The following is a 27,447-nucleotide window of genomic DNA, read 5'->3' on the forward strand; positions in this document are numbered from 1 at the left end:
CCCAATTAGTAAGATATTTAAAAATTAAGCATCTAGACATGAAGAAAAACTTTCTCAATTTTTTCATTGATGCTTAAAGTCATTACAATGCTTAATCCGGTATTTAACAACATTTCATTAAATCTAATGATAAACATATGCATGAATCCTTTGCAGTTCTTAGTAACTGCAAAACACAAAAAGCCATATGCCCTTAGGGAAACACTTGCTTTTTCTGCCATGAAAAATGACTGAAATAAGACATGAAAAACAATATGGCAATAAAAATTGCAATCTTTTGTCAGTAGGCCTTATTGAAAGATGCACTAAAAACATTGCTGAAAAAATTTTAAATGAATATTAGAACAAAGTGTGCCTGATAGGAAATCTGCTATATATTTTGTTTAAAGTATAGAGATTTCTAACATCTCAGATAATGGAATTTGCTACATTTTGTTGAAATACGAGAATTATATGAGAAAGCACTATTTTTGAGCCACTAAAGGGAAGATGAGTGGGAAAAGAGTAAATGACTTCCTTAATAAAAATGTTTTATAGAAAAAGTATTGACTGGAATAAAAAGAGGGATCTGGTGTGGTTACAAAGATAGAACCACACTTAATATTCCTTTACTGGGCAGCAAAGAAGTTAAAGCCATAAGTGCGCAAAATGCTGTGTTGTCATTGATAATGTTAATTTCATAAAAAGAAGGTCTGTAAAATATAAAAGAATTCTTACAACACTTTGTAATGGGATATGGAGTGACCAGGAAGGTCTTTTGATTCCCATAAAGGTTTACCAATTTTCTCATGGCAAGTACTTAAGATTTATCAAAATTAAAAAGTGACTTGTTTTTCTTATACAAAACAACAAGCATTCCATTTTAAAGGTGATGCTTTATCATCTTTTAAAAATTGACGACATGCTAAGGAAAAAACATTTGAAAACAGATGTTTAGATGTTCCCATCATTACACAATTTTGCCCAAAGCACTGTTTTGTAATACCTTTAAATCTCTCATACCTGTACACTTAGAAAAGAATTGGAAACAAAATTTTCTACCTTATTTTAAAATCTTGTGAATGAGGCCATAGGTTTTGATTCTATTTTATTAAAACTATAAAGATATATAATAAATGCTTATAAAATATAAAGTTATAAAAATATTTCTGTTTGCTTAAAAGAACAGACTCTGGGTGCTGTAACAATTATGTGATGCTTATTGTATACTGCCTTAGACCTCTGGCTTCTTATCTCGAACGCCTGACCTCAAGCCATCCTTGAGTACTGGGATTGCAGGTGTGAGCCGCTGCACCCAGCCAACCTGGGGCTTCTTATCATAGAGCACTTTGTCTTTTGATGCAACTGGGAGCTCAGTGACTGCTTCTTCTTTCTGTGCCTTTCCTCTTCCCTAACTTCCCCAACCCTACCCTGCCCCAGCGCCTACCTCTTTGATCTGCAGCCGCTGCATTTGTGAAAGTGAATTTAAAGTTCAGGCCAATAGAGAGTTTCCGGTTCTTGTAGCATACATTTTAAGGCCCATTTACTTGTCCTACTCTGGCTCCCAGAAGCCCATAGGATAAGCTCTAATTTCTTAGCAATACAGTTCTGCTTCTGCCTCACTGTCTCTATCAACCTTGTCAAATCCATCTTTCCCCAATACTTCTCCAGAAGCCCTTCCTCTCCCCTAGTAAGTGGAGGTCTAGATTTGTGACAAGGTACTTCTCAGGTCCCATTTCTTTGGCCCTGACCCCCTCCTTTTGGTCTTTTCCTCCTCTGAGGGCTTTCCAATAGTGCTTACCTGCACAATCAGGCTTGATAATAAGCATTTGTCATGATGAGGATGTCCTGTCTTTCCTGCCTGTCAGGCCTTGAGCACCTGTGGTGAGATTCCGTGTAACCCCATCACCCAGGATAGCCTTGGGAACCACAGAGGATGCTGTGCACAGGCCCTGTCAGGAAATGCTCATTGGTGACAGCATGACCTCTGGTGTCTGCTTCATGACCTGTGTGCATCTGTCACTTGCACATTTTTCTGTAGTGGAGGGAGTTGACGTGTGCTGTGGTTCTAGAATGGCTGCCTGCCTGGTGGCAAAGGGGACATGTGGGGTCAGCAGTGGTGGGGCTTTTCAACCTGTTTTGGGGACAGCCAGCTATCCTGAGCCCAGGAAACTGAGGGCTGGATGCTGGCTCATCCCTTGAGTAAGAGATACGGTAATAACAGCTGTTCTGGGCCAAAATACATTTAGTGACATCCTGGGAGATTTTGGTGCATGAGGCATGCTTTAAAAATACATGAGAACTTAAGGGTTTTTTTCCACACCTGCTGGGGAAACATGTCCACACATCTAGGCTAATATTAGGGCTGTTTATTTCCTAGGGTTGACATTTCCTTTGCTGTCTAAGATTGCTGCTGGAGATAGAATGACCGATATTCACTTTGGCATCCTTCAGCCAGAAAGGACGATCAAGGTTAAATAGGAGCACGTCTGGGCAACACAGACAGACACCCAGAAATATGTAGGCCACTCCAAACAGGGTCATCAAATGACCCACAGTGCTGCTCAAAGTGGCCCTTACATAAAGGACTCCAGTTTACAGTATACATTTCATATGGGAGACTGATGGTAGGTTCAAAAATCCAGTTTTATACGTAGAATAAGAAACAGCTCTTCCAGTGGGAAAGACTACTTTGGGGAACAAATTGAGGCCTGGAAGGCAACCAGCCTTCCTCTCTTAAAAAAAAAAACCAAGCTCTTGCAAGCTTTCAGTGAGGAGGGGAGCTGAATGGGGGTCTCCATTTGGGGAGAGTCCTTCTCAAGCATCTCTACCTCTGGTCTTTTTCTCTCCTCTGGGTACAAATCTCCCCCATTCTCGCTGGTCAAATGGATGGGGTGCAGGAGTCTCTTTCCAATGTTATTCTTGGAACAACTGAGGAATTCCAAAAGGGACTTTGCATACAAAAAAAAGAAAGTTTTTTTTTTTTTTTTTTTTAACTGAACAGGTGTCTTCTGACCCAGGGTAGCAAAGCCAAACACTGACACTGGGACTGCAGCGAGAGAAACCAAGACATTTATTGTAGAGCACCAAGCAAAGAGAATTGGGCAGCTAATGCTTAAGCCCTGAACTCCTCAGTGGCTTACAGGTAAGAGTTTTTAAAGGCAAGGAGGCAGAGGTTACAGGCAAAGTCATAAATCAACACATAGAGGTTGTACATTGGTTTGACCTAAAAAGGCAAGACATCTTAAAGTGGGGGAGAGAGGAACAGGTCATAGGTAGATTCAAAGATTTTTTTGATTTGTGATTGGTTAAGGAGTCTTTGTCTAAAAATTTGCGAGCGGCAGAAAAGAATATTAGTTCTGGCTCATGGGCATGATCTCCTCCAAGCCCTTCAGGAAGAAATTTAGAAGAAAGAACAGAGGTCGCAGTTCAGTCCTTAGTACCCCCTTATCTGAGGTTGACATGCCAGCAGATCCATTTGGTAGGGGTCCAGGTTTCTGAAAAAAACTCAGGGACATTTGTTGAGATGTTGTCTTTAGTTTCTACAGGGAACCAAACAGGACTTTAACTTCCTCGGCTATTGTTTTAAGCCGCTGTTACCGTCCTGCTTACCAAGTTGCTCATTTACTTCTCAAGGCTAGCCAGAAGCCTGCAATTTTCCTGGAAGGAACTCAAGATTTTTCTTTATTTAGGCCCCTAAGAGGGATCCCTGCTCGTCTCTGGAGAAGGAGGGGGAGAAAGAAGGGGGAGAACAGGCAGGGTCCGGTGGCTCATGCCTGTAATTCCAGCACTTTGGGACACCAAGGCAGGCAGATGGCTGAAGGTCGGGAGTTCAAGATCAACCTGGCCAACGTGGTGAAACCCCATCTCTACTAAAAATACAAAAATTATCCAGACATGTTGGCACGCACCTGTAATCCCAGTTACTCAGGAGGCTGAGGCGGGAGAATCACTTGAACCTGGGAGGCAGAGGTTACAGTGAGCCGAGACTATGCCACTGCACTCCAGCCTGGGCAACAGAACAAGACTTCGTCTCAGGAAAAAAAAAAAAAAAAAAAAAAAAGAAGGGGGAGAGTGAAAAAAAATAAAGTACAAAACCACTTGCAATCAAAATAGAATTTATTGATGCTATGCTAGTGACTTCTTTTACCTTGTCCATTCCCCACACTCTTTGAGCATCTTCAGAGAAAGATCTCCTTTATGGTGTTTAGGTTCTTCCTAGGCTAGAAGCCTTGGAAAATAAGTTTACAAGTGACTGATGAATGAACAGTAGAACTCGCAGGCTCCCTGAGTTTCCAGCAGCAGAAATAAAACATAAAATACATAAAATAAAATAAAATAAAATAAAATATTTCCCACCCAGAGGATGGCCCCTAGCAATCAGGTTTTAGGCTGCTAGGCTGCTAGAAGAGGGCTGTAGCCAGAGCCCAAAGGACTTTTAGAGAGGGCTGCCCAAGAAGTCATCCAGGCCTCTGTTCCCAGGCAACACTGAGGAACTCTGCACTCCTCTGGGCTGCTTGAGTTTCTTGCATTACATCAGTACCTATGTCAAATGTTAACCCTCTCTGGTTTGGAGAAAGCCCCAGTAGTCATCATCTTCCATTTTAACACCAGGGAGCCTGTTCTGGGGCCCCTGAGGAACTCAGAGCCAGGGAAGAGGCCCTTGGAGGTGGGTAGGACAGGGTAGGTCCTGCTGAGCACTAGACCCTCTCCTCCTGAAAACACGGAGAAACTGGACCGCTGGTGCTCTAGCCCCAGAAAGGCCCTTGGTTCCTTTGTTGACCTGCCCAAGTGACTTGTTGCACCTACCTTCCTACCTTGTTTGTCATTTGTTCACTCATTCATTCTTTCAGCATAGATAGACCCAGCCTACCATGTGATAACATTAAACCTCAGAGGACAGCAGGAATCCAAAATAAGTACATGTAGCCTTGTTCCCCTTTTACATGGAGAGCTAGGGACAGGGTGGGGACTGGCTCTTGAAGTTCTATGAAGGCAGAAGAGGCTCTGTGGAGCATTTAATAGATGCAGCCATTCTTCTGCTTAAGTACAATTCACCCAATTCCCCCGATAGCCCTGTGGAATAATGGGCAGGAAAGCAAGTTAAGTGGCTGATCAGGGACACAAGTACCAGCTTTGTGGCAACCAGATCCCAACACTGTTGCATGGGGAGAGCGTCTCAGCTGACTGAAAGGATCAGATATTGAAACATTCATAGCCACAACACTGAAACTGCACGCTGGAGGGCTGAGTGAGGAGGGGAGGGGCTGGAGTGCAGAACAAACCTGGTCCCACAAATAAATCCAGTCCCAGGACATCACTTTCCTAATGAGAAGCAGCAAGAATTTCTGCAAGGTTCTTGGAAGACCCTCTGGAAACAGTCATTCATTGTTGGTAACCCTCATTGAGTGCTTAGGAACAGCCAGGCTTGCTCTAAGCACTTTACATAGGACAACTCCCTTAGTCTCCCTAGCAACCCTAGGAAGTAGGTACTATTACTATCCCCATTTTGCTAATGAGGAAAGGTAAAACGACTTGCCCAAGGGCACAGAACCCATAAGTGGCAGGGCTGGGATTTGAACCCAGCCTAGCTCCAGTCTCTGCTCCTAGCTATAAGTCTGCCACAGCTGTTGTTACCATTCTTGACCCAGATTGACCCCCTTGCTCTTCGTGTGGGCCCTATTTCTTCCCCTTAAGCCCTTGGCATTTGTACCCCAGGGGACCCGAATACCAGGAGAGACCTAAAGTCTGTGTTCCCCAGACCCGAGGACCCTGTGCCTTGATGTGCCATTGTTATGGGGATGTTTGCTCCTTCTGATGTCTCCTTCTTAGCTCCTGGTTAGTTCTCTTGAAGCATCCCACTTTCTCACTTTGGCTTGCTGGGCAGGCTGAGCAAGCACCATCTGCCAAGGGGCCTGCAGCAAAACAAACTGCAGCAGCCCCAGAGGTCTTGTAGCTTCCACTTAGCAGGCAGCCCGCACGCCTCTGTGGGCAGAACCCTTGGGGAGAGGGCTGCTATTCATCACTTGTTTGGCTGTGGGAGGCTCAGGAGTCTGTGTAGGGTGGGCTTTGCTGGAGAGAAAGGTGCTGGTTTTCTGGGAGCTGAGGAGGCCACTGGGAGGGGTTGGGGCCCAGGAGGGCTGCTGCTGGACTCCACGTTGCTCAGGACCAACGTCTTTTCTCCATTCTGATGCAGAAGAACATTGTGCTTGCTTGTTTGCTATTTATACTGCAGTTGCTGTCTAGGGGTTTTCTTTGAAGGGAACGAATAGACTCTGAGGCTCTAAGTACATTTCTGGCTCAGTGCTGTGCTGCACACACCCCAATTTAGCTGATATGAGGCCCATCCTTATTCCCGCTGCCTCCATGTCCTTCTGGAATCCATACATTCCAGATAGCACCACTACCCCAACACCTCCACCACCCACATGAACACACTCCTAAGGACATTTAGAATCCGGCTCCTGCTTCCTTCCTTGGCCAGCAAAACTTCATTTCAGCCTCTCTTAGGATTAGGTTATACCCTTAGTCATCATCTTATTCTGTTGCTTTTAGCAAGATGCGACCCTCTACCTCGAGTCATTCTTAATCCTCCTTGCCCCACTTCCTATGTATCTCACCACCAGGAAGGGACTGAAATCGCCTTTGCAGAATTCTAAGTAATGAGAGAAATCTAACATGACAGACTGCATCTTGCTTCTAACCTCACAGGCTAAATTGGTTTTTTGCTTATTCTAGTCTGGAGGCCAATATAACTATGAGAGGAATATGGTTTACAGTTAAACTTTGAGGCCAGAAAAACTGCCCCTTCCTTGTTCGGAGATTGAAGTCGCATTCGTAATACGTGGTTAGAATCATGGTAAGGGCTCTAACTTTCCTGAAGAATAGGCATAGTTAAGCAATAACCTTCCATGGCTTAGCATGTTTTTCTTGAAGTGTTTTTACTACCCCAGAGTCATGTAAGCAGGGGTCGCAAGATTTATAACTTCCCCAGCTATGCCTATAGATGACATCACTATTGTGAATCCTAAAGAACTTCCCCATATGTATCTGAGGTATTTTTGAGATTTTTTTTCAGATTTGGCATTTTGGCAGACCAAGAGATGCCACCTGGTCTTGAGACCCCCTCCCAGTACCTGCCTCAGCTGCACAAAGGCAGTTTCAGACACCCCTGTGATCTCATCCCCCGCCAATCAGTTGTTTCAGTTTCCCAGCCCCCTGGCTGTCAGAGTGCCCTTAAGAAACCCTAGCCTTGGAATTCTCGGGAAGACAGGCTTGAGAAGTTTCTCCCGTTATGCTCGTGTGGCTGGCTCTGAGCTTTTTAAACTCTTTCTTTGCTGCAACAACCTGCTGTTCTCATTGTTTTCTTCAGGGCAACGGGCAAGAAGAACCCATCAGGCTGTGACAGGGCCATCTTTTCAGAAAGCAAATCTCCCTGGGCCTTCCTGTAGCCTGGTACCTAAACTACGTGGTATTTTGTTTTGTTTTGTTTTGTTTTCATTCAGGCTTATTAAAGTGCAATTTACACCAAGTAAAATACAACTCAAGATTTTTGACAGACACATCAGTTGAGTAGCCACCACCACAATCAAGATACAGAACAATTCCATCACCCTAAAACATTCTCTCATATACCTGTAAAGCCAACAACTTCCCCCATCCCCAGCTTCTCACAACCACCAACCTAATCTGTGGTGGTTTTATTTTTCTCCCCTCTGGTTTCGCCTTTCCCAGAATGTTACATAAACGAATTCTGGAGTCTGGCTTCTTTCACTCAGAGAGATTCAGCCATGGTGTTGCAAGCAGCAGTAGTCCATTGCTAGGTAGTATTCTGAAGCATGGATGTACCACAGTTTATCAATTCACCAGTTGAAGGACATTAGAGTTGTTTCAAGTTTGGGGCAATTATGAATAAAGCTGCTATAAACATTCATGTAGAAATTTTATGTGAACATATGTTTTCATTTCTCCTGGTAAATACCTAGGAATGGGATTTCTGAGTTGTAAGGTAAGTATATATTTAACTTTTTTTTTTTTTTGCCAGATCTCAGGCAAGAGGATATATTTAACTTTTAAGAAACTGCCAAACTGTTTTCCAAAGTGACTGTATTATTTTGCATTTCTCCAAGCAGTGTGTGACAGATCCAGTTATTCTGCATTTTTACAATGTCAGGTATTGCCAGTTTCCCCATTCCAACCTCCCTCCATTCTAAAGATGTGCTACATGACACTTTTGTGATCTATTTTTGTGCTTCTTTTTCTCAAGTGGCAGCCCTAGAAGGCAGGAAATGGGATTTGTTTATTTCTATATTGCCTACACAGAGTATATCAGGGTAGGAGCTCAATATATCTTTAACACATATATGAATGAACAAATGAAGCTTTCTAGGCTACTTGGCAGTTTCTAGAGGACAGACTACTGATGCTCCATCCTTCTCACCTGGAAAAACACTGACGTCTAACCGGCTTCCCTTGGTAATGAGCAGTTCCTGATCTACCTCTGTCCTCACCCCTTCTTGAAGTCATGCCGCCCTCAGACTCTCCCCTCTGGGTCCTTTCTGTTTGGATGTTGCCTGCTGCATTGGCCTCATTCCTCTAGAAATAAGCTGAGTGCAGAGAGGACCTTCCCCTCCAGTACCAGGTTATGATCAGCAGGTCCCCCAGGGAACAAGCTACTGGAAAGATTTAAGGACTGTGTGATTAAGAGAGGGAACAGCCATGAAGAACAGTTGCATCTGCCTGGAGATCAAGCCAAAGCTAAGGAGTTGGATGAGGCTATACTAATAACGTCAGGGTGGACTTAGAGGCAGCCTAATGACCCTGTCCACACAGGCACTGTGAGTCCTACAAGAGTCATGTAAGCAGTCGCCATATGTGGCTACTGAACTTCTTTAGGGAGATAAGCTGCTGACTGGTGGGTGTGAACCAGGAGGCTGAGCGAATGACCTTCAAGAAAGGAACAGGTGCGAGGGAGCTGGTTGTGAGGAAGATAAATAGAAGCAGTATGTGTGGGGGAAACAAGGCTACAAAGGTGGGAAGGGATTGCCTCCACAGTGCGCCTGGCTCTTCTCACCCAACCACACCGCATCAGAAGTGAGCAACCTATCAGGTGTCTGAACACAGGATGCCTGGCCTACCCTCTCAGTCACATTGCATTTTTCAGCCCCTGCAGACTGGCTATGAGATGGCCTCAATTCAGAGGTACACATTCCAGGACATTGGAGGAGTCTGTTGATGTGGAAGTTCAGCTCTTCAGTAGATTTAGACCCTGGGGGGCTGAATGGAACCCTCTTGAAAGATCTTTTCAGGCAGGCTTGGAGGCAAATGGAAGGATCCTGAGGATGACAGTTCCAGAGAGGGTAGAAATAGAAAACAAACAAGCAGTGAATGACTCTCCAGAGTCAAAGGCATATGCAGTTCTCTTTGTGTGAACTGGCAAGGGCCAGATGCCACTCAGACCCTGGAGAAATTGAGCACAGAGAAAAGAGAGGTTAAACCTTCAGAGGTGGGAAGGTTGTGAGAGTTCAGAGCACTGATGGTGTGGTTGGGTAAAAGCTGGGTAACAGAAAGTCAAGAAGAAAAGAGCATTAAAGATCATCTACTCCAAATTCCCTCTTTATACAGGGGAGAGATCTGAAGCCTGGGATCTCTCCCAGGTAGGAAAGGGATAGCCCACAGTTACATTGCTGGTTAGTAGTAGAGCTAAAACTGGAACCCAATTCTCTGGACTCTTGAGAGTAGTTTTGAATCCTGGCAGCTCATTAGAAAAATCTAGTCTAGAAAATTTATCTTAAAGAGCAAAAAGCTAAGAATGGGAAGCAAGACTCATGTGAACCCAGATCTGTTTGGACTGGTTTATTCCTATCCCAAATACCTGCACTTGTGTAGCCTCCGATTATAGGGGCTTAAGCTTGTGAGTTCAGTGCCAGCAGACAACTTTCTCGTTCTTTAGAAGGCCATTCCAACAAAAAGTGGGCTAGCTGCCTCTGGAAACATTTAGGTCCAGTTTTGCTAGGAAGCAAACAATCATGTGGGGGCTGTTTCTAGTGCAGGGTAGGGAAGAAGGGGGTTGGGGTGTGGGGTTGGGGAGGAGACTGTTCCCATCGCATGCTTTGGGAATCTTCCCTCTTGCTGCCAACTGTACAGTGACTCTGAAAAGCGGCTGAAAGAGTAGGAGGAGGAGGAGGCTCTGTTCACACATGAAAGGCTAAGTCACTTAGGTTGTAACACACACTCACCCATAATTACCCCATATTCCTCTAAATTATCCACACCAGGATGGACAGATCCCTCCTTCCTGCCACAATTTTCCCTAAAGTTGTGGACCTCTGATGACATCGAAACTGATCTAACATAGTAATTTTGTTCTGGGGTAGCTGGCCCACTCTTGTCTCCTTCTGTGATCTGTAAGCCCTACTGAAGGGACCAACTTGACTGTCTTATGTGTTCTATGTGACCATCCAGCTACAGCTGGTTGAACCAGAATCAGATCCTGTCTCAATGTTGAACAATCTATTGGCTGGTCAGCAGCCAATCAGATTCACCCTCTTGAGAATTTCAAGTATGTGCTGCACAGCCAGAATGCAATCAGAGCTCAAAGATTACTGAGAGTTAGGAACTTTACCTACAGTCAATGCTGTGAACAGGCTGAAGTTATTAAGAGGCAGAGATGCTTCTTGAACAAGCTGCAGAGAGAAAAATGGCCCAAATGTGTAAATAGATGAGACCATAGAGACACCATAGAGGCCCCAGAGAAAGAGAATCAAAGGGAGGGACTATAAGTCATTTCAAAGAGGGCTTGGATGGCTATGAAAACAGAGCTCTATTTTTCATAGGATGCTATAGTCATGCAATAGTGCTGTTTTCTTGTGGAGATAGAAGACTTAGCCACTCATAATCATGACATTTCATTCATAATAATCCATGATTGGAGGTGTGGGAAAGTGAATAGGTATCTCACAGTTTAAAAAGGGAGAGAGAGGAAAAGAGAAAAAGAGGGGATGGGGGGGGAGAGAGAGAGAGACAGAGAGAGAGAGAGAGAGAATACCTCGAGCCCTAACAGTTCAGATTTCCCAGATTCAATTTTCAAAAGGAGACTGGCTGCACTTTATTTCCACGAGCTGTCTTAGAACCTTACATTGACTACTTCGTTCATTTTGGTTTGCTTTTCTGTCCTTTGCATGCAGCAAATTCATCCTAAAATTCATTTATCTTTATGTAATCTGATTTCCTTGTATTATAAAAATGCTCACTCCCAAGTCTCCAAGGGATAGTCCTGGAGTTGGTTGTGGTGTCTATCTAAATCTCCACAGTTCCCCTGACAATTGGCCTTGGCAGAATGAAAGACCATTAAGAAGCTGAGCAAGGCGAGGAAGGAGGAAAGCTTCACCTCTGTAACTGCATGTAATGTTTCCTGGAGAAAATGAGCCCCGGAGCTGAAAGAGGGCATCTAGTTAGAGCTACACAGTGCCTTTCACTGACCTGGTGTGGTCCCCAGAGAGAAAGTGCTGTGTGTTTCCTAAACTGGTTCCTTTACTCATTCCATAAACATTTACTGTACATAGATATGGGCCTGACCCTGGGTTTGGCGCTAAGGAAGCAGATAAATACAACACTAAACCTTCACTAAATCATGAGTTTTTCTCATGGTTTAGTGGAGACACTTTGGCATTCTGTTGGTACTGCAACAAAACGGTCTGCCTTCTATGAGAGTTACTTATCTCTGTGTCGGCCTCTTCTTTGAGACAAAGAGTCTGGAAAGAACAGGGACCCTGGGTTATCATCTCTCCTTCCCTCCGCTGAAACTAATGCTGAGCCTGGCACTCAAAAAGTGACTGGAGAATTGGCTACCAGGTTTGGGCTGTGGATTTGAACTGTGTTGCTCCTCCCCGCCCACTGATGGCCACCCTGGCCCTCTCCTCCCCGTCCACTGATGGCCACCCTGGCCCTCTCCTCCCTGCCCGCTGATGGCCACCCTGGCCCTCTCCTCCCTGCCCGCTAATGGCCACCCTGGCCCTCTCCTCCCTGCCCGCTGATGGCCAACCTGGCCCTCTCCTCCCTGCCCACTGATGGCCACCCTAGCCCTCTCCAGCAAATCATGGAACTATGTGCTCCTGGTCACAGTGGGAGGCTAAGGAGCATTGAGGAATGTGGATAAACCACTCAAATTCATTTTGGGGGAAGAGCTCAAAGCACATGACCACTGGATATGGGTTAGTGGTGTCTGTAGGGAGGTGCCCTGGAACTTATAGATAAAGCCACTCACCTAGAAGTAGAGCAGGTAACAAAACTAGTTGTCCCTAAGTTCTCTGGATGCCATGAGTTTTCTGAGGGAGTCATCCAAATTTCAGAGTCGGCACTGGTGGTAGAGAGGACTCTAAACACTCCCAGAACCAACCCAGGAACATAAGGAGCTTCCTTAGGACTAAAATGCTATTAAGAACTTAATGTGGAAGTCAGAGCCAGAGCAATCAGGCAACAGAAAGAAATAAAAGGCATCCAAATTGGAAAAGAGGAAGTCAAATTATTTCTGTTCACTGATGATATGATCTCATATCTAGAAAGCCCTAAGGACTCCTCCAAAAAAACTCTTCGATTTGATAAATAAATTCAGTAAAATTTCAGGATACAAAATCAACATACAAAAATCAGTAAGATTTCTATATGCCAGTAAAACTCAAGCTGAGAAGCAAATCCAGAACACAATCCCATTTACAATAGCCACCAAAAAAAATTACCTAGGAATATATTTAACCAAGGAGATAATACTATTCAGCCATAAAAAGAATGAAATCTCAATGAGGAAAACTACAAAACACTGATGAAAGAAACTGTAGATGATATAAACAAATAGAAAAATATCTCATGCTCATAGTTTGAAAGAATTAATATTGTTAAAATGACCATGCTTCCCAAAGCAATCTACGGATTCAATGCAATCCTTATCAAAATGCCATTGTCATTTTTCACATAATTAGAAAAAACAAGCCTAAAATTCATATGAGACCTAAAAAGAGCCCGAATAGCCAAAGCAATCCTAAGCAAAACTAGCAAAGCTGGAGCCATTACACTGCCTGACCTCAAATTATACTACTGGGCTATAGCAACCAAAACAGCATAGCATGGGCATAGAAATAGACACATAGATCAATAGAACGGAATTTAAAAACCCAGAAATAAAGCCACATGTCTACAGCCAACTGATGTTTGAAAATGTCAACAAAAATATACACGAGGGAAAGAATACCTGGGGAAATTGGATTGCTATATGCAGAAGAATACAACTGGACCCCTGTCCCTCACCATATACAAAAACCAATTCAAGATGGATAAATACTTAAATATAAGGCTTGAAACTACAAAAATACTAGAAGAAAACCCAGGGAAAACTCTTCTGGACATTGATCTAGGCGAAGAATTCATTACTAAGACCTCAAAAGCACATGCAATAAAAACAAAAATAGACAACTAGAACTTAACTAAAAAATTTCTGGACAGCAAAAGAAATAATCAACAGAGTGAACAGATGACATGCAGAATGGAAGAAAATATTTGCAAACTATGCATCTAATAGGAGACTGATGTCCATAATTTACAAGGAACTCAAACAGTAACAAAAGCAAAAAACAAATAACCTCATTAAAAAGTGGGCAAAGGAAATGAATAGACATTTTCAAAAGAAGACATACAAATGGCCAAGAAGCATATGAAAAAAATGGTCACCATCACTAATCATCAGGTTTTAATGCAAATTAAAACCACAATGAAGTATTATCTTATGTTAATCAGAATAGTTATTAACAAAAAGTCACAAAAATAGATGTTGGTGAGGATGCAGAGAACAAGGAATGCTTATACACTATTGGTGGGAATGCGAATTAGTACAACCTTTATGGAAAAGAGTATGGCTATTTCTCAAAGAACTAAAAGCAGAACTGCCATTTGATCCAGCACTTCTACTACTGGTTATCTACCCAAAGGAGAAGAAATCATTATATAAAAAAGATACTTGCACTTGTATGTTTATCACAATAGCAAAAATAGGGAATCAACCTGAGTGTCCATCATTGGAGGGCTGGATAAAGAAAATGTAATATGTATATACCATGGAATACTATTCAGCCACTTAAAAGAGAATGAAATTGGCTGCACACGCCTGTAATCCCAGCACTTTGGGAGGCCGAGGCGGTTGGATCATGAAGTCAGGAGATTAAGACCATCCTGGCTAACACAGTGAAACCCCGTCTCTACTAAAAATACAAAAAATTAGCCAGGCATGGTGGCACAGGCCTGTGGTCTCCACCCAGGAGGTGGAGGTTGCAGTGAGCTGAGATCACACCACTGCACTCCAGCCTCGGTGACAGAATGAGACTCTGTCTCAAAAAAAAAAAAAAAAAAAAAAAAGAAAAGCAAAGAAAAAGAAATCATGTATTTTTCAACAAAATGGATGGTACTAGAGATCTTAAGTGAAGAAAACCCAGAAACAAATTCAAATACCACATGTTCTCTTATAAATGGGAGCTAAATAATGTTTACAGCTGGACACAGAGTATGGAATGATAGACATTGAAGACACTGAAGGGTGGGAGTATGGGAGTGGAGTGAGGGATGAGAAACTGCTTAATGGGTACAATGTACATTATTCAGGTGAAGGTTACACTAAAAGCTCAGACTTCACCACTACATAATATATCCATGTGAAAAAACTTATATCCTTTCAATTTATTCAAAAAAAAAAAATAAGGAAAAAAGGACCTTAGGGCTCTGTGACCTTTATACGTGAAGAATGGGTTAATAGAAATAGCTGGGTTTTCATGGTGTTCAGGCAAACAGGACACCTCGACCAGAGAGAGGAAGAGAATTTCAGTGTCTCCAGCTTTTTCAGAAGGAGAGGGAGCCCTGACTAGCCCCCATGGGTACCTGGACTTCTTGAAAGGACTTTTTCTGGAGTGAAGACATAAGTACCTAGCTCCCATGGCATAATATATTGACCATCAAAAGCATAAACCAGCCCCACATTCTGCCTCAGGACCACCCAGATCAGCCTGTTTGAGTTCTATTTCTCATGACAATTCTGATTTACCATTAATCTCTTAGGAGGCTCATTGGCATGTGTTAGTCCTATAGTGCATCTAAATGCAAGAGCATCATCTTCAGGCAGAGAGAGCAGGACATTTTGCATTCAACACATCTTAGAACAGCCCTAAGAGCTTAGTATCTCACGCAGGAATAGTGCCTCATGTCACCAAGCCAAAAACAAATTAAAGACTGACAAACACGGGCCTTCAAGGGGAAGACTGCAAAAGTGAGTTGATAACAGACAGTTGCCACCAGAAGTTCTCAACAGTGCTGAGAGCTGGGTCATATGTATATACCAATACCACCCACACATTTTTAATTATTAGAGACTCAAATTTCACCAAATTGCAAAGGACATGTAAACTGTCTTCTTCTGAAGCCTCTGCTTTCAGCATTACCTTCTACCCCACATCCCGCTGAAATCTAAATTTAGCCATCTGTTTTCACCATTCCAATAATCACAGGGACTTAGGCTTACTTGATAGCGGTGATAACGTAAGTGAAGTCAAGAAAGAACACACATCATTAAAAATGTTCAGGGCCAGCCAAATGCCTTTGAAATCACTTGCTTTTTAGCTGGAAATGTGAAATAGCATAGTGGCAGCTTGATGTCTGCAACATCAGGAGGATAATAGAAATGTAATGCTATTCCCTGTGTCACTTTTAATGCCACAGGCAACTCTGGGCTCTAACAAATTAACATTGGGAAGTTCTTTTCTTTAAGAAAGAAGAAAATAAGTTTTATTGGTGAAATGGACAGCCCACCACATTTCTTATTCCATCACCTTACCTGTCCCTGAGGTAGCCCATCTGCTACCCACCTTGGAGCGCTTCCTCTCCAAATGAAACTTACGGCCTTCATCTTCTTTCAATACCAAGATCTATAAAGTCTGACATTCAAGTCAGTGGCACTGCCATGGGAGCTGAGAGTAACAGTGTTCCTATCTCCAAAACCTGGTACACTTTGTTCTAAACCAGATTCCAGGAAGGTCAGAGTGAGAAGTAACATGGTAAAAGGCCCCAGACCCAGCACCCCCAGGAAAGGAGACAGGAGCAGAGCCCTCTTAATTAAATGTAGGCTAACTCTAAAAGGTTTTATATGGCTCTGTGCTATAAGTTGTATGACCTCACTAGGTGCAGATTTATAAGACCCTTTCTTTTTGTGTGCAGTGTTATTAGAAGAATTCTTGGCCTGGGCATGGTGGCTCATGGGCCAGGCACACTGGCTCATGCCTGTAATCCCAGCACCTTGGGAGACTGAGGCAAAATTGCTTGAGCCCCAGAGTTTCAGAGCAGCCTGGGCAGCTGGTGAAACCCCATCTCTACAAAAATACAAAAAATAGCTGGGTGTAGTGGCTTATGCCTGTAGTCCCAGTTATTTGGCAAGCTGAGGCAGAAGGATCACCTGAACCCAGGAGGTCGAGGCTGCTGTGAGCCATGATCGCATCATTACCCTCCAGCCTGGATGACAGAATGAGATCCTGTTTCAAGAAAAAAGAAAAGAAAAGAACAGAAAAGAAAAGAAGGAGGGAGGGAGAGAGGGAGGGAGGGAGGAAGGGAGGAAAAAAAAAAGAGAATTCTCCAGCGAGAGTCACCAAAGAACATACTAAATGTCCCTTGGGCAGATCACCTTTCTGGACCTCAGTTTCTTTATCCATAGATTGAGATGATATGAGTCAGTGGTTTTGAACCCGGGTGACTTTGCTTCCTGGGGACATTTGGTATCATCTGGAGATGGAGGTTTTTGGGTTGTAACAATGAGAGGGAGTATGCAGTGCCTCTATCATCCACGGACGCTGCTGATCAGCCTACAATGCACAGGCTCTGTGTGCCCCAACAACAAGCAAGTATTTGGTTTAAAATATCAATTGTGCCAAGGTTGAAAAACCCTGGAGTAGATGATTTCAAAGTTCTCTCCCACCTATAAGATTTTCTTCCCTTTGGTGTATTAAAAACCCATGTGAACATGTATAATTGGGATCCCCGGGTTTTAATGGCAAGGCCTAAAATGCATTCCAGGTGCCAGGAAGGCACCCTGCTTCTGTGCCCATGTCCTGATCTCACCTTCCTAGCAAAGCAGACCCAGGGCCATCTGCTGCCATCGTATCTGTCACCCCAGGGTCAGCAGAACACCTATCATCATGGAAGGCATTCCCAGCTAGAGAAGCTTGATGGGAAGTGGGGACAGAGGTATCACTTGTCACTGGGCTTTTCTAGCTGCCGGGTTCCTCTCATTATCTGGTGAACTCTGTTTCTGTCTGTCAACATGCCTGTCAGGGGCCGAACTGCAGTCTACCTTCCGTCTCACGTCTATTTCTTTCCTCTTCTGGGACTTAGGTCTGCCAGCTCTGAAGACTCACCTTCCCCGGCGGGGGGACTCAAGCTCTTCATCACTCCACCCCTCAGGCTCGGCTTCATAGTCCTAAAGAGATTTGAGCTGTGGGCTTTTCTTCCAGGATACAAATGCAAGGAAAGGCTTGATGTGCATATCAGTGGAACATCTGTGCTACTTCTCTTTCCTGCACCCATGGCAGACATCACTAATCACCGCAAAACTTTTCCCCATTGAGCTGGAGCATGGCTAAACATGGCTGTCTACAAAGCCACTTCCAGTTGATAGAGTCGACATTCTGATTTTAACCAAGTCGCCATCCTATTCTCTGAACCATCCAAGTGAAGATAATAGGGGTTGAGAGAGATAATGAATGAAATGAAATTCTCAACTAGATTGTAAGTTCCTTGCGGGCAAGGGCAAGTTCTGTCTCATTCACTTATCTAACCCCAGTATACACAGGAGAGGCCCAATAAACATTTGTTGAATGAATGAAGAGCCTCCCAGTTTGTGGTCTCCCTGAGATGCATGCTCCCCACCTGGATCCCTAAAATTGGAATGGACTCCAATTCATAGCTTGCCATCTGGACTAATGCTGGGTAGAGTTATCCTGGGAAAGGAGAGATTTGAAAAAGCAAAGACAATATAGTGAGCTCTGTTCTCAGGTGTAAACGGGGAATGTAGGACTGATGCTTTCCTTTATTTCTAAAAGAGCGATAATGGCTGTGAGAGAGAGCTTTGAAAGAGTCTGGAACCTGTGTCACTTCCCCATGTTAATTTTTTTTTAAAAATTATCCCTGTCTTGGTTCCCTGTGGTGATTTAAGGGCTTTAGGATTTTTTTTTTTTTTTTTTTTGAGACAGAGTCTCATTCTGTCGCCAGGACTGAAGTGCGGTGGCACGATCTCAGCTCACTGCAACTTCCGTCTCCCGGGTTCAAGTGATTCTCCCGCCTCAGCCTCCCGAGTAGCTGGGATTACAGGTGCCCGCCACTATGCCCAGCTAGTTTTTTGTATTTTTAGTAGAGACGGAGTTTCACCATGTTGGCCAGGCTGGTCTCGATCTCTTGACCTTGTGATCCACCTGCCTCGGCCTCCCAAAGTGCTGGGATTACAGGCATGAACCACTGCACCCGGCCGGAATTTTTAAGCTATCATTTATTGAGTGCTGTGTTCCATCAGCTTTGTAAACATTGACCCACTAGATGATCGCAATAGGTTGGTTCTGTTTTTAACCATTTCTTAGAAATCGAGGCACAGAGGGGTTAATTACATACCCATGATGCTCAACTAGGGGGTGACTAAGTTCAGATTCATACCCAGGCCAGTGTGCCTCCAAAGCTGGTCTTCATAAAGCCCTTCAAACAGAGAGATTCTGCATGCTTGTGCTTGGTGGCCATAGGGTGGGAGGAGATTGTGCTCTGTCTGTCTGCCAAGTTTGAAGACAGAGAGACTCTGGGGGCGGGAGTGGCAATGGGAGAAGCTAAGGGAAGGTCTCTTCCCTGAGACCTTAGGCAAGGCAGAAACAAGTCCCATGAAATTGGCGTGGGTAGGAAACAGGTCCTGAGTATACAACTCTGCGAAACCCCTGAGGGGAGAGGCCCGGCTCAGAGGCCCGGGTGAGTCTAGCTCTGGTCCGCTGCCCACAATCCCCTAATCTCCTGCTGCACCATCTCCTGGTTGTCTCCCCCAACATTTGGGTGGCCAGATTTAGCAAATAAAAATACAGGATGGCCAGTTAACTTTGCAATTCAAATAACAACAACATTTTTTTTTTAGTGTAAGTATGGCATATTTAGGACAAATACTAAAAAATTATTTGTTGTTTATCTGAAATTCATATTTAATTAGCTGCCTTGTATTTTATGCAGGAATTCTATCTACCATCCTTGGCCACCTCCCACACCATCCCCTGGTCTGCTGCCCTGCTATTCCCAGTGGAAATTCCTGGCCCCACGTAGACCAAATTGCTGTGTCACATTCCCTGCCCAGAGCTGCACGGTGATCTTTACCTAGCTTAGTTTCTCCAGGAGCCCTCCTTGAAGCAAACAGTTACATCCCTGAGGACAGGACCGAGAGCATCCCACCCAGAGTCACTCAGATCCTCCTGGGGGTATTAGGTTCAGGCTCCCTGTGGTGGTGGTGGTGGTGGTACGGGGGGTTCTGGATAGCAAAGTAAAGAAGCTAATGAGACAAGAAACCTTGCCTCATAGTTTGGAAAACTTCATCACTTCCCTGGGTCTGGGCCAAAGCAATCATTTTAAGGTGCTTGGAGCGGGGAAGGGGGACTGAGAGGAGGGTGGTTTGCTGCGGGTTTCTCCTCCCAGACTTGCCAGCTGCAGACAGGATAGGTTAATGAGCTGTGGAAGCAGAATTCACCCAGGAAATGATGTGGGGCCACTCTACACCTGTTCCCAAAGGCTGTGGAGCTCCAGGCTTGGAATGAGTGAAATCTGAAAACTCACTACCTATTTGGGGGCTCCCACTCCTCTCTTCAGACATAGAGAGATGGGAAAGGACTTGGCAGGAACCCATGGATTGAGGAGGATAGCAATGGGGGCGGAAAGAGGGAAGGAGAATTAGAGGAGCTGTGCTTTATCTGACTCCCCACATAGGTACACACACACACACACACACACACTGCACTTACAGCTCAGGAGCTGGGGAGCTGAGTTCTCATGCCTATTCTGTGGCTCATGGTGAGCCAGTTGCTTCCCTTTTCTAGGCCTCAGTTTGCTCATGTATACATTTTAGGAGAAGGGCTAGGATCTCTCGGGCCCTGCCTGCAAAGGTCCAGGAATTTGCTATCCCCACCCAAATATGAACTCTCTGAGAGCAGGGGCTTGGCTTCAATCTCGTGGATGACTGGTCACCCAGAACCCAGCCAGCCTCAGGGAGGTCCAGCAATGCTGGCTTCTGCTGCTGCTGCTGCTGTCCCTAGAGCTGAAGACTGGCCACAAAACCAGAGGCATTTCCTAATGTGTGAGCCTCTGCACTGGCAGAGGCTGCAGGGGAACCGGAAGCCTAAATTCCCAAGCAGGCAAATTACCCAGTGAGCACCCTGCACCCTAGTGCCTCGGGATCAGTCCAGGAGATGGGGCAGAGGAGGACACATCTGCCAGGTGGCTCCCAGGGTCCCACCCCCGAGTCATTCTCATACCCAGCGCCACTGTGAATGTCTTCCGCTTTAGCTTAATTAAGCCATCTGCCCACATTAAATGGTAAATTATCTCAATCACTCCCTGGATCCCAGAGGGGAGAAAGAGATGAAAGGGAAATGCCATCCCTGAGTGGAGCTGGAGGACTCTGCCCCGCCTGTGATGACTTCTCCCTCAGCGAGGACAGCCTCCAGTGTTTACAAATCCTTCCGTGTCCTTGAAACTCTAACTCCACCTGTCATCTCTCTGCTTCTTTCTTTTCCTATAGGGAGGAGCGAGGCTCTTGCATGTCTGACCATGGGTAGGAATAAAGATGAGAGCTTTTCTGTTTTTCCTCTACCTTAGGGGTGCTTGAGTGTCTGTAATGTTGCTCTCTTCCAATAAGCCTGTTAATTTTTGCACCCCTGTCAGTTCTCAGTTCTGCTGAGGAAGCCCTGTGCTCCCAGTGAAGTGACCTGTGAACACCACTCTGCTCTGCAGGCATGTGGCCAGAGGCTGGAGGATGGAGGGATCTCATTACAGGCATCTGTGGGGTAAGTGGGGAGGTGTCTCCTAGGGTAGAAGCACCTTCTTCGAAGGGTTGCTGTGGACCAGGGGATGGCCCTCACTTGGCTTTGCAGTTCCAGACATTGGATTTATAAGCATGCTCATAGTTGTTCAGGTTCAAGAATCATTGACTTACAGTCACTAAATCCCTAAGAGACTGATGAACCTGAGTCCAGTAAAAAACTGGGGGACATGACTTAAAAGAGATTGACTCACAATCACAAACTTCTAAGAGACTGAGTGTCTTAGTTCATTTTGTGTTGCTATAGCAGAATACCCAAGGCTAAGTAATTTATAAAGAAAAGAGGGTACATTTAGCTCATGGTTCTGCAGGCTGGGAGGTTCAAGAAGCATGGTGCTGGCATCTGCTTGGCTTCTGTGTGGGCTTTCCTACTATGTTAAGACATGGTGGAAGATCAAAGGGGAAGTGGCCATGTGCAGAGAGGCAAATTTCAAGGAGTGTCCTTGTTCTATTAAAGCCCACTCTCAAGGGAGCATTCCTGTGAGAACTAGTTCAGTCTCACAGAGAGCAAGCACTGACTGCCACCAAACCATTTATGAGAGATCTGTCCCCACCTGTCACTGAGCCCCACTTCCCAAGACCACCACATTGGGGATCATTTTCAACATGCATTTTGGTGGGGTCAAACTCAAACCATAGCACTAAGGAGCCCAAGGTAAATGTAAAATGGTGACAATTCCTACCAAGTATTCCCTTTTTGGTATCAAGCTTACCCAGAAAACTAATAACCAGAAGATTGCTTACTGAGTTCAGAACAAAGAGACATTAGGTCAGGGGATAGGAAATTATGATTAGCTATGTCTGGTCCAGAGCCAGTTGTCTCTCTCAGTGGAACTGGAGGCACACTAACTGGTCGTATTATTTGACTGCCCCTTTTCTGGACACCCAGCAGACCCAGATCTTCCAGTTGCTCTACACTTCCTTCAGTCAGACTGGGGACTACTGACTGGGCCCCAGCTCTCTTTAGCTACATTTAGTCCTGATGACTTTTTCTGGACTTGGATACTTCTCAGTCTCTTCATTATGCATTTATAAAGCATCATTTAGAGTGGGTCTTTTCTAGGTATGGCTAATGCTTAGCTGTTGTACTTTCTTGAAAATGACTGAAGTCCCAGGTTCTGTCAATCTCTTTCTGTAGCTCCCTAGCTACACAGTTATTTTAAAGAATCATAAGTCATGCCCCTGGATCTCAGACAGACTTCGTATGCTGTTTCAGGGCACATTGGGCTTCTGCTGAAGCATCACTCAATGGAGCCACTTGCTAACTGTGTTACTTTGGGAACAACACTAAGCCTCCATGAGCCTTGGTTTCCTTGGGATAAAATGGGGATATTAATGATGATCTCACAGGGATACAAAGATCAAGGGAAATGGTCAAGTGTTGTATCTTGATCATGTATCAAAATGGGCTGTGATCTCCTTACAGTGACTGTCATCAGTCAGGAGCCTCAAGGGATGCTTTCCCAGACAGAAATGGTCTTGGGAATATGCTTAATTTGTTTATTCATGAAACATTTATCAAGCACCTACTGTGTGACAAGCATGGCACTTGCAGTGATAGAATAAATTTTCTTAAATGCTGAAATAATTACTTTACCATGAGAGGTGAGGATAGTACATTGACAACCAATATGGGGAACTTATTGTGTGCCAGACGGAACTAATTGCAGATATCATTTTATTGAGTTCACACAATAGTCAAATGAGGTAGACACTTTTACTATGCCCACTTTGCAGATTAGCACACTGAGCTAATCAAATTCTTTAAGGTCAGACAGCTTGTATGTGGTATAATTAGAACCCTGATCTGAGTGGCTGCAAAGATCATGCTCTCAACTAAACTCCAGACAGGGATAGATTACAAGTGCAAAATCAAGATTGGTACAGACTAGACCCTCTTGCACGGTGTGTGTGATTTTCTTGCATGGTTATTAAATGTAATGTGTTGTATTCAAACAGATGACTGTGAGTTTAAGGCTACAATGTTTGGGTGGGTAAAAGGAGGATCTGCTTCAATAGGGTGAATAGTGAAGAAAGAGCCCATAATGGAGACAAAGAGGATTATCAGATTAGAATTCAGGAGGCAGAGGGAATTCCCCATGTAGGTGTGGCCTCCTGGAACGTTAAGTGCAAAGGCAGCATCCACCACTTTGAGATAAGCAGGAATCAGGAAGTGGGGAAGGGGTGGTAGGTCAGGGAGACCTGCCATCTCTCTTAATAAAATCCCAGACCTCCGAAACCAGCATATAAGGAGACCTGGGCCTCACTGCATCCAACCCATCAGACTCCCCTCAGGGATGTTGACAATGCTGCTTCTCTCATGGGGCCTCACATCTAAAGGTCCAGCCCTTGTGTCTAAAGGACAAAAGATTGTCTTTAAAGCCTATTGCTGAGTGGGCAGGGTGTCTTGAAGTCATGTTCTATGGTCATATTCTATTGCCTGCATTTAGTTTTTCTCTGTTATTCCTAAGCCTTTAGTCAAGTCTCATGTAACTGGCCCAGTCTGATTTCACCAGACAAAAGGAAAGGTCTTGTGTTCAGGCTCTAATTGGAGCATTAAAGAGATTGCAGGCTCCCTTCAGCTTTGTGGAGAGAACGTATTCCAGGTTAGGGTGTCATCTGCATCCTCATCAGGAGATATGCTGGAATGGCCTTGTCACCACAGGACTGCCATGAAGCCTGTGAAGTTCATGGAATCAGTCTAAGGCCCCAACCCACCCTCAGGCCCCGGCAGCGGATGCCCTGCTCTCAGATTCCCATAATGGTTCCAGGTGGTGACCATTACCCAGTACCACACTTTCCAGACTGTGCTCATCTCAGGGGCCAGCCTGACAAACTCATCCCTAGAGTTTGTCAAGAATGCAGAGCCTCAAGCCTACTCCAGACCTCCTGAATCAGAATCCACATGTTAACAGAGCTCAAATGATTCAGAAGCACATGGAAGTTTGAGAAGCACAGATCCAGGGCAGGGGCTCTTAATCTGGGCCCATGAGCTCAATGGGGGAAAAAATAGTATTACATCTTTATTTTTTTTATTTGTATTTTTATTTATTTATTCATTTATTTTGAGACAGAGTCTCGCTCTCTTGCCAGGCTGGAGTGCAGTGCCACTATCTCGGCTCACTGCAACATCTGCCTCCTGGGTTCAAGTGATTCTCCTATCTCAGCCTCCCAAGTAGCTGGGACTACAGACACGCACCACCACGCCCAGCCAATTTTTGTATTTTTTTTTTTTTTTGAGACGGAGTCTCGCGCTGTGTCACCCAGGCTGGAGTGCAGTGGCGCTATCTCGGCTCACTGCAAGCTCCGCCTCCCAGGTTCAGGCCATTCTCCTGCCTCAGCCTCCGAGTAGCTGGGACTACAGGCGCCCGCCACCACGCCCGGCTAGTTTTTTGTATTTTTAGTAGAGACGGGGTTTCACCATGTTAGCCAGGATGGTCTCGATCTCCTGACCTCGTGATCCGCCCGCCTCGGCTTCCCAAAGTGCTGGGATTACAGGCGTGAGCCACTGCACCTGCCCACATCTTTATTTTTACCAATCACTAACCAAACATTAGGATTTCCTTCCATTTTGGATGTAGGTTGCAAATCACAGAAGTGTGTGCGATACTTGTGGCTTTGTCACCAATAGAAATCATGGATATTTTTGTAACACATTACAGTTGTTTTAGACATCTCAAAATAGCATATATGTTCACCACTACTTCAAAATAACAATAGCTATTAGATCTGAAGTTATATTACACTATATAATATAATAGTAACCAAACTTATGTTATTATATCACAAAACTTGAAAAATATTTTTGGTAAGGATTTCAAAGGACTTGACTTCCCTTATTATCCCGTGTGTTTTATTTTCTGCATTAGAAACTTTATTCTGAGAAGGGCTCACCAAGTTGCTGAGGGATCCATTACACTAAAAAGGCAAAGAACCTGTGCTCTAAGAAGCACAGCAGGGCCGGAATAGTGTTTGGAGAATTTAAGACATGTGGGGCAAGCATAACTCAATCTGGAAAGCCCCAGAAGTCACATGCCCCCACAGACAGGCAGCCTTCAGAGCAGACCTGACTGGCAGCTAGTGGTCTGCTTCGATGGCTTCTTCATTCTCCCTTCATTAAAAAGTGGGTTTGATAAGGCCCGTGCTAAGGAATAAAACCAAGATTCCAGGTAGGGAATATTGCTCTTGTCAGCCTAGCAAGAAAATCAGGGACCCAACTGAAAGAGTATCAAAGATTGTTCCTTTTATCAGCCCCTCTCTATTTCCCTGCAGTGATCCACAGAAAAACACTTAAAAGGAAAATCACCTGTGTGCCTGTCTTTAGGGGCAGAAAGGAAGGAGCCAGTAGGGACACCAGCTCCCTTTGCAGCCAGAGGGGTGAGAAGAGTCCTGGGGAATGAGAGTGGGTGGTGGTAGCTTTAAAAAGAAGATCCTGGCCAGGAGCAGTGGCTTATGCCTGTAATCCCAGCACTCTGGGAGGCTGAGGCGGGTGGATCACCTCAGGTCAGGAGATTGAGACTAGCCTGGCCAACATGGTGAAACCCCATCTCTACTAAAAGTAAAAAAAAATTAGCTGAATGTGGTGGTGCACCTGTAATAATCCCAGCTACTGGGAGGCTGAGGCAGGAGAATCACTTGAACCTGGGAGGCGGAGGTTGCAGTGAGCTGAGATCGTGCCACTGCACTGCACTCCAGCTTGGGTGACAGAGCGAGACTCCATCTCAAAAAAAAAAAAAAAAGAAAGAAAGAAAAGAAAAGAAAACAAATCCCTTTACACAGTGTTAGGCATAAGTAAAACATAAATAAATAAAAATAAAAAGAAGATCCCATGGTGGGGGAGCAGCATCCCTAGGCCTGAGGGAATGGTGGGGGTGTCTGGGTGAGATGTGACCCTGAGGCCAACAGCAGGCCTGAGCTGGTTGGTCCCCAGAATTCTCTTGAGGAGGGGGAAGTGGCCACTCCTAAAAAAAGCTCCTCTGGCAAAAGTGTAATGGAAAGGATATTAAGATCAGGGGTCAGTGCTTCTCCCTGGGTCCTCAGCTGGAGGCAGGGCGGGCACAATGAACCATTCCAGGAGCTAGGATGGACCAACAGCCCTGTGCTCATTGAGGGCCTTGAAAACATGGTCCTATAGGGCTCCTGGCAAAGATGCTTTGGGCCAACAATGGGGCTCTCTAGGGTAAGACTAACCTCATGCTGTCCTTTATGAATAATGATAATAACTTCACAAACTGTTTAATATTTTAGACTTTTCAAAGTTGCCTTAAGGCAACCTGATATGGGAGTGGAAAAAGACCAAAACTGAAATCTACTTCTGCCCATGGAAAAAAAAAAAAAAAAAAGAACACCATAGCCAAATTTATTTGGCCGTCTTGAGCTTCAGTTCTTTCCATCTGACTGATGGGGATAATAATAGCTGAGGAACCTGCTCAGTGATTTGTGTGCAGATCAAATGGCGCATGGGCATGAAAGATGAGGGCTTTGCCATGGAAGTGGAAGGTCCTGTTTTATGTGAGCACTGTCACCTCCTGTATGAGTTTCCTAGTGCTGCTGTAATAAAGTGCCACAGTCAGTGACCTAAACCACAGGAATGTATTGGCTCGCTGTTCTGGAGGCTGCAAGTCCACGACCAAGGCATTAGCAGGGTTGGTTCCTTCTGAGGGCTGTGCCTCTTCCTTCGCTTCTAGTGGTGGGCTGGCAACTGTTGGAGTTTCTCAGCAAGTGGAGGCATCACCGTGACCTCTGCCTTCATCTTCACATAGTGTTCTTCTTGGTAGGGTGTCTGTGTCCAATTTCTCCTTTTTATAAGGACACCAGTCATACTGGAGTAGGGGCCTACCCAAATCGAATAAGACCTTATCTTAGCTAATTACATTGCAACAACCCCATTTCTAAACAAGGCGATAGAGTGAGGGAGGGGTGGGACTTCACAATTTGAGTTTGGGGCCAACACAATTCAGCCCATAACACTCCATTAGCCCACTGATGCTCCTTGGCCGTGGGTAGCCCAGAACACACAGGTCAGGTACAGAGGATGGAGGAGGGTGGAGAAGTTCCAACTCTTCTAGGCAGATTCTGCTCTCAGATGAATTGAGGTCTTCTACCATCTCTTTTATTAAACACTTAAACATTTATTAAACATCTACTTTATGCCAGATATAGAGAATATAAAATGAATAAATTATTGTCCTTAACTTCAAGGGAAAAGAGAGACATGTAAACAAATCATTGCAAGCCAGCATGATTCACACAATAAGAGATTTATGTGGCAAAAAAGACGGAGTCCAGGACAGGATTGTCAAGGAGGGCTCCTAGGAGGTGGCAACATTGGAACT

At 44.6% G+C, this 27,447-nt stretch overlaps 1 long non-coding RNA gene across 1 annotated transcript in view; it reads left to right on the forward strand.

The window, feature by feature from the left end:
- The window catches only part of LOC116269235, a 38,944-nt gene extending 21,063 nt beyond the window's left edge, over nt 1-17,881 (forward strand). The window contains exons 2-3 of the long non-coding RNA XR_004176708.1: nt 2,984-3,124; nt 17,395-17,881. This is a non-coding gene — a long non-coding RNA (uncharacterized LOC116269235). The remainder of the gene's footprint in view (nt 1-2,983; nt 3,125-17,394) is intronic.
- The last annotated feature ends 9,566 nt before the right edge of the window (nt 17,882-27,447 follow it).

The sequence above is a fragment of the Papio anubis genome, chromosome 1, assembly GCF_008728515.1.
Source record: "Papio anubis isolate 15944 chromosome 1, Panubis1.0, whole genome shotgun sequence".
NCBI lineage: Eukaryota > Metazoa > Chordata > Mammalia > Primates > Cercopithecidae > Papio > Papio anubis.